Raw genomic sequence first — 14192 nt, 5'->3', positions numbered from 1 at the left:
CTTTTGGTTGAGGATGCCAGTGACTCTGTGCAAGTTGCTGACTCTGGATACAGCAAAAAAGCCCCCGATCATCACGCTTCCTCCTCCATGTTTTACAGTTGGTGTCACACTGAGGAACCATCTTTACGCCAACACGAAGGTGTACAAAAACCATGTGTGATGAATCAAAGATTTCAAATTTTTATTCATTGGTCCATACGACCTTCTTCCAGTTTTCAGTAGTCCACTGGTGGTGCTTTATGGCCCAGGCAAGCCTCTTTTTCATATTTTGCCATCTCAGCAATGGCTTTCTTACTGCTACTCGCCCTGTCGAACCTGCTGCTCAAAATCTTCTCTTCACAGTTGAAACTGAGACTTCCTTACTTCGACCAGTGTTAAGGCGTGTTTGAAGCTGCTGTCCTATGAGCCGCCTATCACGCAAGCTGTTGACTCTCAGAAACTTGTCTTCTGATTGTGTTGTGGCTTTGGGTCTGCCAGACCTCTTCCTGTCAGAGTATCCTCCAGTTTCCAAGTTCCTTTTGATGGTGCAGGAAACTGTACTCACTGACACCTTGGCTTACTTTGCAATTTCTCTAAAGGAAAGACCTCCACTTTTAAGCGTTATAATGGACTGTCTGTCTTCCTTTGTTAATTGTCTTTTTCTCGCCATTATGAGAGCAATATACTACTTCCTGCAGTGCAATATTGTCCAAAGAATGCTTCAGACGGTGTAGCAACACAGTCTGTTCCAACACTGCTTTGAAACAGACCGGGGGTTTGTAACTAATCAACAAAAGTTGTGACACCTGCAGGAATTGTTTGCATCAACTTTCAAGGCATAATTTACTTCCATTGCTGCAGAACAGCTGCAGGTGCTGACCCATTACATGTTCCGTGAAAAGGGCCTTTTTAACAACTCTGAAATTTGCATTATTTTTCAGTTTTTGGTAACCTAAACTTTTTTTAACCTCTGGCAGTTTACAGCTTAGCTTTGTACCATTTCAGATTATTCACTGGACTTGAACTGCTTAAATTTCAGTAAAAACTGGAAAAATGGGGGTGTTCTAAATCTTTTGACCAGTAGTGCAATGGGAAGGAATCGCTGTTCAAAGGGGGGTAAAAATAGATCAGAGAAAGAGGGTGTGGGATGGGTGTTTGGGGGTGAAGGGTGTGGGGTAAAATTAAATAGGGGGGTAAAAAAAAAATTGATGCAGAGTTGAGGCTCATGATTGAGCTTGCTCTCAGAAACAATTTAATACAGACAAGCTGGTGCAGGATGAGTGGAATATGGGCTGGAGGAGATCTGTTTGTGAAAAAAAGTTTACTCCTTTTTATTGACAGGATCAAATACTGTTTCCCTGAGTTATCATTCAAGTCAATGGGGGAAATGGAATAGTCCCAGAACCAACAAAATCCCCCAAATCGAAGAACATATGACAAAAGGAGAAGTTTGCAAGTTGAGGAGGGAGAGGGAAACACAACAACAGTAGGGAAGAGGAGATCTGTGGAAGGGAGAGGGTTGGGACATGGAACATATGGTAAACAAGATGAAAACTACAGGGACTTTCATTAAGGCAAACAGGGAATTTGAAGGAGGTGGGTTTGGGGTGGATTAATGGGGGTAGAAAAGTTCACGGTTTTCGATGGATGAAGATATGAGATGGTGGTGAATATCTGCTTTGAAGACCTGGTGGGAAGAGTGGAATTGAAGAGAGTGTGGGAGTTTGTTCCAAATGCAGGAGAAAAGAGGAATGAAAGAGTGAATGTGTGCAGTAATTCGTGATTTTTGAAGTTTTGTCAGAAGGAGGTTGGTGGTGGAACTTGAGAGCCCTGCAGAGATATTGGAGAGACATAGCACAGACAGAGAAGGGGACAAGGTCGGAGAGGAGTTGGGTGAAGAGAAAGAAAGACCAGTGACATGCTTGTGGTGAGAGAGTGAAAGACCCAAAGACTCAGCTTCTGTTCCAACAGTCTGTTCCAACACTGCATTTATACAGACAGAGGGTTTGTAACTAATCAACAAAAGTTGGGACACCTGAAGGAATTATTTGCATCACTTTCAAGGCTTAATTTACTTCCATTACTGCAGAACAGCTGCAGGTGCTAACCTATTACTTATTCCCTGAATAGGGCCTTTTTTTAACAACTCTGAAATTTACATTATTTTTCAGTTTTTGGTGACCTAAACTTTTTTTTTAACCCCTGGCAGTTTACCGCTTTGCATTTTACCATTTCATGTTATTCACTGGACTTGAACTGCTTAAATTTCAGAGTAAACTGGAAAAATGGGGGTTTTCTAAAACTTATGACCAATCATGTATGTGTGTGTGTGTGTGTGTGTGTGTGTGTGTGTGTGTGTGTGTGTGTGTGTGTGTGTATGTATGTATGTATATATGTATATATGTATATATGTATATATGTATATATATATGTATATATGTATATATATATGTATATATATGTATGTATGTATATATATATATATATATATATGTATAAATGTATGTATATATATATATATATATATATATATATATATATATATATATATTTCTTCTTCTTCTTCTTCTTCTTCTTCTTCTTCTTCTTCTTTCGGCTGCTCCCGTTCGGGGTCGCCACAGCGGATTGTCTGAATGATCCGCATAGTGATTTGGCACATGTTTTACGCCGGATGCCCTTCCTGATGCAACCCTGGTCGCCTCTTATGACACAGGGATATGGTACACCTATTTTAACCGGGGTATACACCGGCCCAGTATACTGGTACTCATTTCGCCGACCTCGGAAGGATGACAGGCTGAGTGATCCCCCTGGTGTATTAATTCAGTGGCCCAACGGGGATTGAACTCAGGACCTTTTGGATCCCAAGCCGCTGCCCTAACCACTGTGCCAACAACAGGCTATATATATATATATATATATAGCCTGTTGTGCCAACAACAGGCTATATATATATATATATATATATATATATATATGTATATATATATATATATATGTATATATATATATATATGTATATATATATATATATATATATATATATATATATATATATATATATATAGCCTGGTGTGTTGGCGCAGTGGTTAGGGCAGCGGCTTGGGATCCAAAAGGTCCTGAGTTCAAGCCCCGTTGGGCCACTGAATTAATACACCAGGGGGTTGACTCAGCCTGTCATCCTTCCGAGGTCGGCGAAATGAGTACCAGTATACTGGGCCGGTGTATACCCCGGTTAAAATAGGTGTACCATATCCCTGTGTCATAAGAGGCGACCAGGGTTGCGTCAGGAAGGGCATCCGGCGTAAAACATGTGCCAAATCACTATGCGGATCGGATGATCCGCTGTGGCGACCCCTAACGGGAGCAGCCGAAAGGAGAAGAAGAAGAAGATATATATATATATATATATATATATATATATATATATATATTTATATATATATATATATGTATATATATATATATATATGTATATATATGTATATATATGTATATATATATATATATATATATATATATATATATATATATATATATATATATATATATATATATATATATAAATATATGTATGTATGTACTTTTCTTTGTAAAAATCCTTTTTTATTTTTATATACCATTTACTGGCGTGCATGAGAACATATGACCCAATAAACCATTTTTATAAGTCTTCCCTTGCCCAAAGCAAAAAATACCAAACTCTCTTCCTCAAGCATTACTTTAAAGCATTTAATCCGATGAAGAATATTAATCCCTTCCTTTGAGAGACACACCTGAATTTCACAGCCAAAGCATTGTTCTCTCATTGCTGTGATGTCATGAACTTTTCTTATTTATTGCAACCCAAAGTTCTGCTTGCTTCATTCAGAGGATGTCATTGGAGGAGTATTTCCACTTTGTAGTTTCAATGTTTTTCACAACAAGAGAGGTATGTTATGTTTAAAGCGATTAATTATATGTTGTTTTATGTAGAACCAAATCACTATACGATTAATAATTATTGTTTTTTTTTTTCCTGACAGGCTCTCCCTAATGACAATGTTGATGGCTGATGTTGAAAATCAAGCCAATGAATATCATGAAGAAATGCAGAATATGAATGAAACCCTTACAGAACTTCAATCAGTTTGAAGTGAACTAGATGATGAAGAATTTTGAAGACCTATCCCATCCTTTAAGCTTCCTTTAAGCAGTGAAGACAACAGAACAAAGGATTGATGTAAACACCTTGGATGAGAAGTTATGTGAGAGGTAAGATATAAACTTATTCACAAATTTTATAAGCAGAGACAACTTGGTGTTAATTTTACCCTGTTTCTTTTTTATTTCCAGCATTTAAAACGAACCAAACAACATGATGGTTGGTTATGAAACCAATTAATTTTACAACCTTGAATGGGACATTTTGAAGTTCCATGGAGTGCTAACTCATTCCCAACCTGTTCCAGTTTCAACCTCCATCTGGATGAATTTGACCAAAACTCAATCTTCTGGAGGTAAATGTTTTATTTATTATTTTATTCATGTTATTATATAATCATCTTTACATACCCTAATGGTTCTTCCCACTGTTTTAAACAGAATATGGTGTCCGAGTTTCAAAATCACAAGCCATCCAGAGCAGTCTGCTGGGAATGAACGTTCAGTTTCAGAAAATAATATTTACCCCCACCCAAAGAAAAATGCTGAATGTTTTCAATGTTTTTTAATTATATCTGCTTTACTTGCAATTGTTTAATTATTCATTTCAAAAAAAGGATAAAGGAGGGACAAAAGGGAAAGTGTGCTCCCCCCAATGACCCAATGCCCCCCTTGTTTCCTCCCTCCCCTCCCCATGTGTATGTGGAGAAGGGTGGGGTGGGATGAGGGGGGTGGTGGGTCAAGGGTGGTGGCACACAAGGGGGAGGGGAGTTATGAGCATGGCTTGTGTAGGCATGGTCTGTATGGGCGATTTAAAAAGAGGGGTGGTGTTAATTTTTTGAATTTTTATTTTTTAATTATCTTCTTTGCTTTTGTAATTCCTGTGTATAAAATGAACCCAAGATTTCTTCTCCCTTTAAATCATAAAATTTGCAAGTCCAAGGAACTGTCTTACATCAATGATTTAAAAAAGTTAATTTGTCCATTGTTTAGTAGAACCATTTTCAAAGTGTGATTTCCACCAATTATATAATTAATATATCCCCAACTTTGAACTTTGGCTTTCTCAGATTAATCTCTTTTTCATATTCTAATTTTGTAAATGTTTCTGATGGTTTTGATTTTGTTGAGGAATGAACAGAATTGTTGTAATTATCTACAACTTGAAGCACCTGTTCTCTATGGGAGCTTTCAAGGGGGTCATGTTATGATATTTATGCCTATTTTACCCAGGATTACATACCCAAAAAATGGTTGATTGGTTAAGCCGTTTTTTGTGGTACCTGGGAACAGACAGACAGACAGATTGTGAATTATAGTATGATGTCCTGAATTAAAGATAACCATTGTTGAGAACCGAGTTGAGTGAATTTTTTGTATAGTCCCTCTTTTAAAGTGTGATTAAAATGCTCCATAACAACCACTTTCCCTTCATTAAAGGTGCTGTATAATGTAATACCGTTATCTTGAGGAATATTTAAAAATGTTTTGTTGTATTACTCTGTTCCCTCATCACTCCACAATTTATGAGGTTTTCTCTTGCTTTTATTAAATATCTGTTGGAAGGCTAACATAAAAGTATTACATATTTTATTTTTCAAAGGAACAATGCACGCATATCTACTTCTCAAAACAATAATGGTTAAAGCATACTTGTACCCATTATCATTATTGAGTTCAATGCAGTCAGCAGACCAGATATTATCAACTTCTTTGGAATAAACCTTCCTTCTTATAAACGTTGTGATTATTGGTTTATGTAATTCAACAGCTAATTGCTCTTCAGTCTTCATGACATCACTAGAGCTGAATTTTTTTTGGAATTTCCAAGCCCAAGTCTCAATTTAGCACTGATTATCTTCTTCACTATAAACCCATCAACATTTACTCTCAACGTTGGATTTTGAATCAAAGACAAATTATACAACATTTCTCAATCTGCTTTGTGTTTTTCTTCCAATGTCGTGCTATTTCCATAATCAATATCGTGCTTCATAGATATTTCATGTATAATGTTGCCATGATAATTATGATGTCATGGGTCATGTGGTGTGGCAGCCATATTGGAAAAACGGAAAAAACTTGGACCTCTGTTTTTCTGAAACTGCACCAAGGAAAAATTTGAAACTTGCACATAGCAAGTACTCCTCATGGGGAATGAGATTGATTTTTAGCAATGTCTCACGTAGCAAACGCTGCTCTAAGAGAGCTTGGTCTGCTTCTTCTTCTTCTTCTTCTTCTTCTTCTTCTTCTTCTTCTTCTTCTTCTTCTTCTTCCTCTTCTGAAGACAAAACCTTTATATTAGGACTCGGCTCTTTTATATACACGATCCGGATCTGCTTAAATACTAAACACTTGTACACATCTTCGCATTGAGGGTGCCTTTTGAGAGCGTCTAGCATGAACTTTTATATATATTCGGACATTTGCTTTAAAGTTTCGAAAAGTTCATGTTGCTATTTAAAGATTATTCCATTTAATATATTGTAATTTCCTAAATACATTATTTCTTTCGTAAATACACGATATTTCGTAAATACGTAAATATACTATAACGGGTCATATAGCCGACAAAACCTTTAGGACGCTGCTCTTGGACACATTTGTCCTTGTTTTATGATGTCATCAGTGCCCTCGTTATGACGTCATAATTGCACCTGTAGAACACCACATCCGATCAGTATGAAAATTTTTGAGGGTCATCTAGGGAAAAAATGGTCCACAGAAAAAAAAATTCATGATGTCATCGATCATGTGATTCAGCAGCCATTTTTTTTAAGCCTTCAAAAATCTTCTTCTCTGAAGCGGTTGAACAGATCGATGCAAAACTTTACACATAATATCGCCTGTCCATGAGGAACAAAAGGTTCACACATATGATGTCATTGGTCATATGGTTTGGCAGCCATATTGGATTTACCATAAATCCAATAAAAACTTCTCCAGAATGGCTGAACAAATCGAGGGGAAACTTCACACAAGTGTACCCCAAGCCATGGGTGTACAAGTGGCACATAGCAAACACTCCTCATTGGGATTGAGTGTGATATTTTTGTGATGTCATAGGTGCTTGCCTTCCTTATGACATCATAATTGCATATGTATAATGCAACATCCAATCAATATAAAAAAATTGTGGGTCATCTCGGGATAAAATGGTCAACAAAATTTTTTAAATGCCATCATCGGTCACATGATACGGTAGCCATATTGTCTTTTTTTTTAACTGTCAAAAATCTATGAAATTGCTGAAAAGATTGAGGTGAAACTTTACATATATGACCGCCTATCCATGCAGAACAAAAGTCACACATATGACCTCATAGGTCACATGGTTTGGCAGCCATATTGGATTTACCTGAAAACCGATAAAAAAAATACACCACTCAAAAGAAGTCCTGGTGAGGATTTGCAATCTCTGCTCTTTTTCTTGTTAGTATCAGTTTTCTTTTTACATTTCAGATAACTAATTTATTTATGATAAATATTAACAGACTTGCATGAAGAAATACTTATTTTGACTTTTCTTTTATCATTTGTAATGCAGCCCTTAATACCATAAGCACTTGAAGAATAACTTTCAGATTTTCATCTATCATTTATTTAGGATGAAAATCAACTGTGGAGGTTATATCTATATCTTATCCCTTCATTATAGCAATCACATTATTAAAATATTCATCATTCAACTTTTCTAATTTCAAAGTCTTTTCTTCTTCACCCAAAACACTCGTTTCAGTCATTATATCACACACACACACACACACACACACACACACACACACACACACACACACACACCCACACACACACACACACACACACACACACACACACACACACACACACACAGACACAGACACAGACACAGACACAGACACAGACACAGACACACACACACATTGCTGGAATTATTCATAGATATGAGAGATGAATTATCAATTTTGAATATTTTACAATATTTGGCAAGTTCTATACTTGATGTTGTATTCTTTCCAAATTCTTTAAACCATTCATCAATGCTCATTTATTTACAAGAAAGATATAACCCATTACCCCCTTTTAGTTTTATTTTACACCAGATTGTGCAATAGAAGAAAGAATATCTCCAACTAACATTCTTGCTTTATCAGGGAGGCTTTCAAATTTTTCAGCAAAATTTCCAATTACACAACTTCCACCAATTTATTTCTCCAACTTTTTATTCTGTCTTTCCATCTCTTTTTGAGCCTGTGTTTGAGCCTTCATTTTGCAGTTTTTACCACTACTGAAATAACACCCGTCAATGCTCCCGCCACACTTAAACCAGCTAATAAAGGAATTACAAGTGGGAGAAATCCTCCACTCATCTCACTTGTTGAATATTTCTTCAACATTGGTTTTGACATATTAATTTTATGTGAGCCAGTGTCATTCAAGATTTTCACCTGTTGGCTTGTGAGCAAAATATCAATTCTTACTTCTCTTTTTTTCTGAATTGTATTAACATTAATCATACAAGGCTTTTGATTTTGAAAACAAGTTGATCGTTTATTAAGATTGATTTGATTAACAGATACCCCAGTTGGTACTTTACTCCTCAGATATTTATCAAAAATTATGTGAGACTAATCATAACATTCCTACTCAGTTATTTATCAAAAATTATATGAGAATAATCATAACACCATTTTCGATATTAATCTGAAATTCTGTTTCTTCCAAAAGCAAACAATATGTATCAACTTCACTCTCTCCTCCTTCAATGTGTGGAGAGGTATCCACTGGATTAGAATTAATAGTTTCCTTTTGATCTCTCATGTCAATCATGTAGATTGTTTTGATGCTTTGAAATGCTACCACATCCAAAATGGGTTCTTTATTACCATTGCTTTCACATACCTTTTGATAAGACTTGTATGCTTCAGCATAATCATATTTATCCTAATTTCTTTCCAAACTGTCTCATGAGAAAACGTGTCTTGTAAGATGTTCCATCCAGAGAAACCTGAAGTTGTTTCACCTTGGCATTATCACTCAACACATTATTCTTATCAGGAGCAGTATCTCCATCTGGTGTCTTAAAAACGAGCTGTAGGTATCGTGGCTTTCCTTCTGGAACACCCAAATTCCACGTGTAAGCGGTTTGGTTCAGTTTAACATGTTGACATCTTCTTTTAAGGTATGATACATTTAGTGTGGTTTTTTTGAGTTAAGTCTTTCATTCAATATCTCTTCTGTTTTAACATTAGGAGTATATTCACTCATATACCAACTCATTTCATCAATAACAACTTTATTCTGAGCACCAAAAGCATTACCAACAGCAAATAGCAATCTATTTTCATTATCATTCCTTTGTAGTTGAAATCTAATTTTAAGTCCACATAGAACGTTATCATAATCACAAAATCCAAATATTCCTTGAAGAGGAACTGCCATTGAAAAACTATTTCCTGCTTTTGTATAATCATTATATATTGCCTTTCTTGACCATAACCAGGGTCTGCGATTGTTGCTGTTGCCATATCAGGAATATAACGTTCAACAGCCCCTTACCCATTCTATCAGCAAATTATTATTGTGCATATTTCATCATTTCAGAGGCAGCAGACACATAATCAACTACTTGAACTTCTTATGTTTCAATACACAAACGAACACTATCAAAACATTTTCCAGAAGAAATAATTTACGAGTGTAGTGTTTGTGTTATTACCAACCTAAGTGAATGTAAATTCACACAACAAGAAATTATCAGCAAGATTCAAATAAGTTTGTTGATTATTTATTTCAAAATGTTTTGTTGCATTTGAATTCCAGTCTGTTCCTCTCATATCATAGCATTTACCTTGAAATGGTCTTCTTTTTTAGTGGAGTTTGAGATGATACTGGTATCCTCCAAATCATGGATACTATAAATTGATTCCATACTTGTATTGTTTGAATTATATTCTGTTGTTTTCGGGTAGACAATTGAGGTTTACCTTTCTTAATTGCTTTTATTGCTTGTAATTTATAAGTCTCCTTTTGAGTGTCTTTTGTACTCGTCATAGCACCTCCTACATTTCCCATGGAAGAAGTCGTTGAGACCATTAGGTATTTATGTTTAAGAATTGTTGAACCTATACCCATTAGAGTATCAATTCTTCATTCTCCTTTATTTCTAAATTGATGCCTTTTAGTTTATAGTATGCTCGATCAAGACACATACCTTCACCCTTGTAAGTATGAGGAAAGGAACATCCCATCCCCTGTAATTATTTTATATTTTCCAAACTCGTGTTTCCTCACAATAACCATCGTATTTATTTTGTTGGAAAACTTCACGTTGGTGAATTCTTATGGACATTTCTTCATGGAAGGAAATCGTACGATAATCTTGATTGGTTGTCCTAACATTTACTGTGTATATAGTTTTTCCTGACACTGGTAGATAAACCAGATTTTTTTTGGTTCCATATTGAATTTATAACCAATTGGGGTTGAGTATGCACAAAATGAAAATATTGTATTTGTTTTTATTCCATCGATATTAGCACCATCAATCAAATCACAGTGAATTAATACCGAATAAATACCTGAGGATAGAATACAAATCATTTTTCTTCCAGTATTCAGTGGTAGTAATTCAAACATTATGTTATCCATAAATATAAATACTTCTTTGTCATCTTTCATCAATAAAAAGTAATTCTCATTAGCATCAACAATAGATGAATTTTATCATTTTCATCATGAGAGAGAATTAAACTAATTTAACATGGGATAAAATATCATTGTATTGACATTATTAATTATTTTCATTATTTTATTAATATGCTAAGCCATATTTAGGGGACCTATCTCCTCCGAAACTGCCAGACGGATTGTCGCCACTTTTGGCAGGCAGGTGCTCTGTGGTCTATTGTACAGCATAGACTCTGTGAGATTCATCAGACGAAAAGGTTTGGGAATTTTTGACGATTTTCTAATTTTTACATTCATTTGCATGGCGACATGTGACATCACCGCTGAGAGGCGTAATGGCGTCATGACATCAAACGGTCATTCACTGACATCTCTACATCTGTCGTCGACAAACTATCACTGATGAGAGGCGTAATGCCACTCCTAGAAAACAGCGTCTGCAATGCAAAACCCTCTTCTGCACAAGCTAACTAACTCAGAAGGTGCATTTGACACAAAAAAATCTAACAAGAAACATTGTATGTAAAGAAATTCGATAAATCACATTGTGAACACTGGATATATTGACCTCCTAACGAACCCTCACGTTAGAAACTTCGTGCGGAGCACGGGTTTGGCTAGTGTTCATTAACTGGTCTAAAATGGCTGATGCTTCATTAAAACAATTGTTGTTTCCAGCCTTCTTACTACCCAACAACAACAGTCCATTAACTAATTGTGATGGGTCATTTGGAAGAAAACTAACACCTGAACCAAGCCTACTTTTTTTTTTCTTCTTTTTTTTTTGTATACATTGTCGATGCTCATATGAGAGCTAACACACAATGCACAGCAAGTGTGTGTGTGTGTGTGTGTGTGTGTGTGTGTGTGTGTGTGTGTGTGTGTGTGTGTGTGTGTGTGTGTGTGTGTGTGTGTGTGTGTGTGTGTGTGTGTGTAGGGGGGGGGTTGGTAGGGATGAGACAAGATGGGCAGGAGAGGGAAGGACAAAACTGTGGGGAACAGAGACATTAGAAGATCTGTAAAAGGGAGAGGGATGGAGCGGTGAACATGGGGTATATAAGGTGGATGCTACAGAGACTTCCATGAAGGAAAGCAGTGAATTTGAATGAGGTGGGTTTGGGTAGATTTACTGGGGTATAAAAGATCAAGGTTTTGGATGGGGGAAGTTAAGAGGTGGTGGTAAACGGCTGGTTTGAAGGCTTGGAGGGAAGAATGGGATTGAAGAGTGTGGGAGTTTATTCCAAAGGTGGGCAAAAAGAGGAATGAAAGACTGAAGGTGAGCGGTGATTCGTGATTTTTGGAGTTTAATCAGAAGGGGGTTGCTGGCAGACGTTGAACGCCCTGCGGAAATATGGGGGGGGGGGTGGAGAGGGACATATCATATACAGAGCGGGGGGGGGGGGAGACTGCAGAGGAGATGGTAAAAGACAGAAAGACCACCAACTGCGGTGAGAGAGTGAGGCAATTATCCAGAGAGTGAGAGATCATTGATGAAAACCAGAGAAAGAACAGGATGCAGAACGCTGCCTTGAGGAACTCCAGCCTGGACAGGAAGAGGGTATGAGAGAAATCAATTTAGGGCCACATATTGGCTGTGACAGGAGAGGAAGTCTGCGAGCTAGTGTGGAGATGGCCATAGGAAGAGAGTTTGGTGAGCAGGGTAGGGTGCCAGACCATGTCAAAAGGGATATGTCTAGGGATATGGCTCTGATTTCATGTCTGGCATTGAGGATCTCCATCCATTGTTGGGAGAACAGAAGCAGCATATCCAGGTGGAGTGACCTTGTCTGAAACCAAATTGATGATCGGAAGTCAAGGCATTGGAGAAGAGGAACGATTTAATGTCTGACGCGATGATGGATTCCATAACGTTGCTGTTAATTGGGAGAAGGCTGATTGGTGTGTCGTTGCAGGGATCTGTTTTTGCACCTTTTTCTGCACGGCGGTAATGCTTGCTGATTTTCAAGTAGATGGCAGATGACCTTGAGGAAATGAGAGGGTGAATAGGACAGAGGGAGGGTGAGCAAGAGCAGAGGAGCATGTTTTTAGGACACGTGTGCTGATGCCGTCTGGGCCAGTTGCAGCATCTGAGGTGAGGTTTGACAGCAAGCCCTCCACTTTGTCAGAAGAAAAGGACACAGAGTCCAGGGACATTTGGGTGCTTCTGGGTAAGGTTGGTTCAGAAAGTGATGGGTTCCGGACACAAGATTTCGATGCAAACACCGAGTTTAGGTATTCAGCCTTTTCACATGCGGTGTCAGCAGTGCGGCCATGTGAGGTAAGGGAGGGGATGGAGGGGGAACATGCACCAGAAACAGATTTGATTAGATGCCACCAGGATTTGGAAGAGGGAGAGCAGTTTGAGAGTTTTGCATTTATATTAGAAAGATGTTGTTTGCTCACTTTCCTGAGGGTAGACACACACTTGTTCTGAGCTTTATTGAAGGAACTGAGATTACCCTCAGTTGGGTTTGCTTTCCATGAGGCAAAGGCAAGTTGTTTCAGGCCAACTGCCTCCCCACAATCTTCAGTAATCCATGGGCGGGAGGAAAGGGAGGACAACTGAAGACTAGAGGGGATAAATCTGTGCATCAGAGAGGAAGTTTCTTTGAAATAATTCCCAGGACGAGTTGATGTTGGAGAAAGTGGCGATGGCAGACCAGTCTAGAAGTTTGATGGCTGCTTGGAGAGCCCGCCAGTCGGCCTGAGTGAAATGCCAGCCTCGACGGCGCTGAGGTGATTCTCTGATAACAGTCAGAGAGATGCCCACCTCAATTTAAAGCCTCAGTAATGTGTTTCTCCTTTTCAGTCTTCTTTCTTCTCCCAGCAACACGAACCCTATAATCAAGTGAGTTTTGCAAATCAATATATAATCTGTCATCCCCATTTTTCTTATTCAATGGCTCATTGAAATAATCTGAGACACAATTCTTGGCTAAAATATAATATCCATCTTTGGTTAGAAGAAACATGAATGTCAGAGTTAATTTAACAGGTTGTCAGACAGAACCTAAGAACCTCAATTCATCAGTATGAAAACAAATACCTTTTATTTAAGAAGATAGAATGTTGCTGCTTGTTCTGTTGCAATAAGACTCTGTCGTTTTTGAATTTGTTGAATATTCATTGTTTTCCAGAGTCTTCACAACATAATCAGGGGGTTTATTTCTCTCTTCCAGTTGTTGAAATAATCCTTCTTCATCATATTCTAATTCTCCTATATCTTCGATTTCTTCTAGTTATTATGACCTGAACCAAACACACAATTTTGATCAAACTTGGCCACAAGCTTCATATCTGATGTCTAACGAAGGTTTATTGACTGCATCAAAATCTGCGATCATTCATGGGATCTACTTGGGGGTTTTTTGACCCCCCCCCCCAATTTTTTTTTTGTTATT

At 37.5% G+C, this 14192-nt stretch overlaps 1 protein-coding gene and 1 long non-coding RNA gene across 2 annotated transcripts in view; both read left to right on the top strand.

Annotated features, from left to right (window-relative positions):
* The window catches only part of LOC147035077 (extracellular calcium-sensing receptor-like), a 57447-nt gene that overhangs the window by 21627 nt on the left and 21628 nt on the right, over positions 1 to 14192 (top strand). The window lies entirely within an intron of this gene.
* LOC147035078 (uncharacterized) lies at positions 3858 to 4824 on the top strand. Its single transcript, XR_015061237.1, has 4 exons — positions 3858 to 3910; positions 4005 to 4233; positions 4315 to 4478; positions 4564 to 4824. It is a non-coding gene; the product is annotated as an uncharacterized LOC147035078 (long non-coding RNA).

Source organism: Eptatretus burgeri, chromosome 1, assembly GCF_056783735.1.
Source record: "Eptatretus burgeri isolate ZD-2024b chromosome 1, Ebu_testis_v1, whole genome shotgun sequence".
In the NCBI taxonomy this organism is placed as follows: Eukaryota; Metazoa; Chordata; class Myxini; order Myxiniformes; family Myxinidae; genus Eptatretus; species Eptatretus burgeri.
This window is presented reverse-complemented; position numbering and strand designations above follow the sequence as displayed.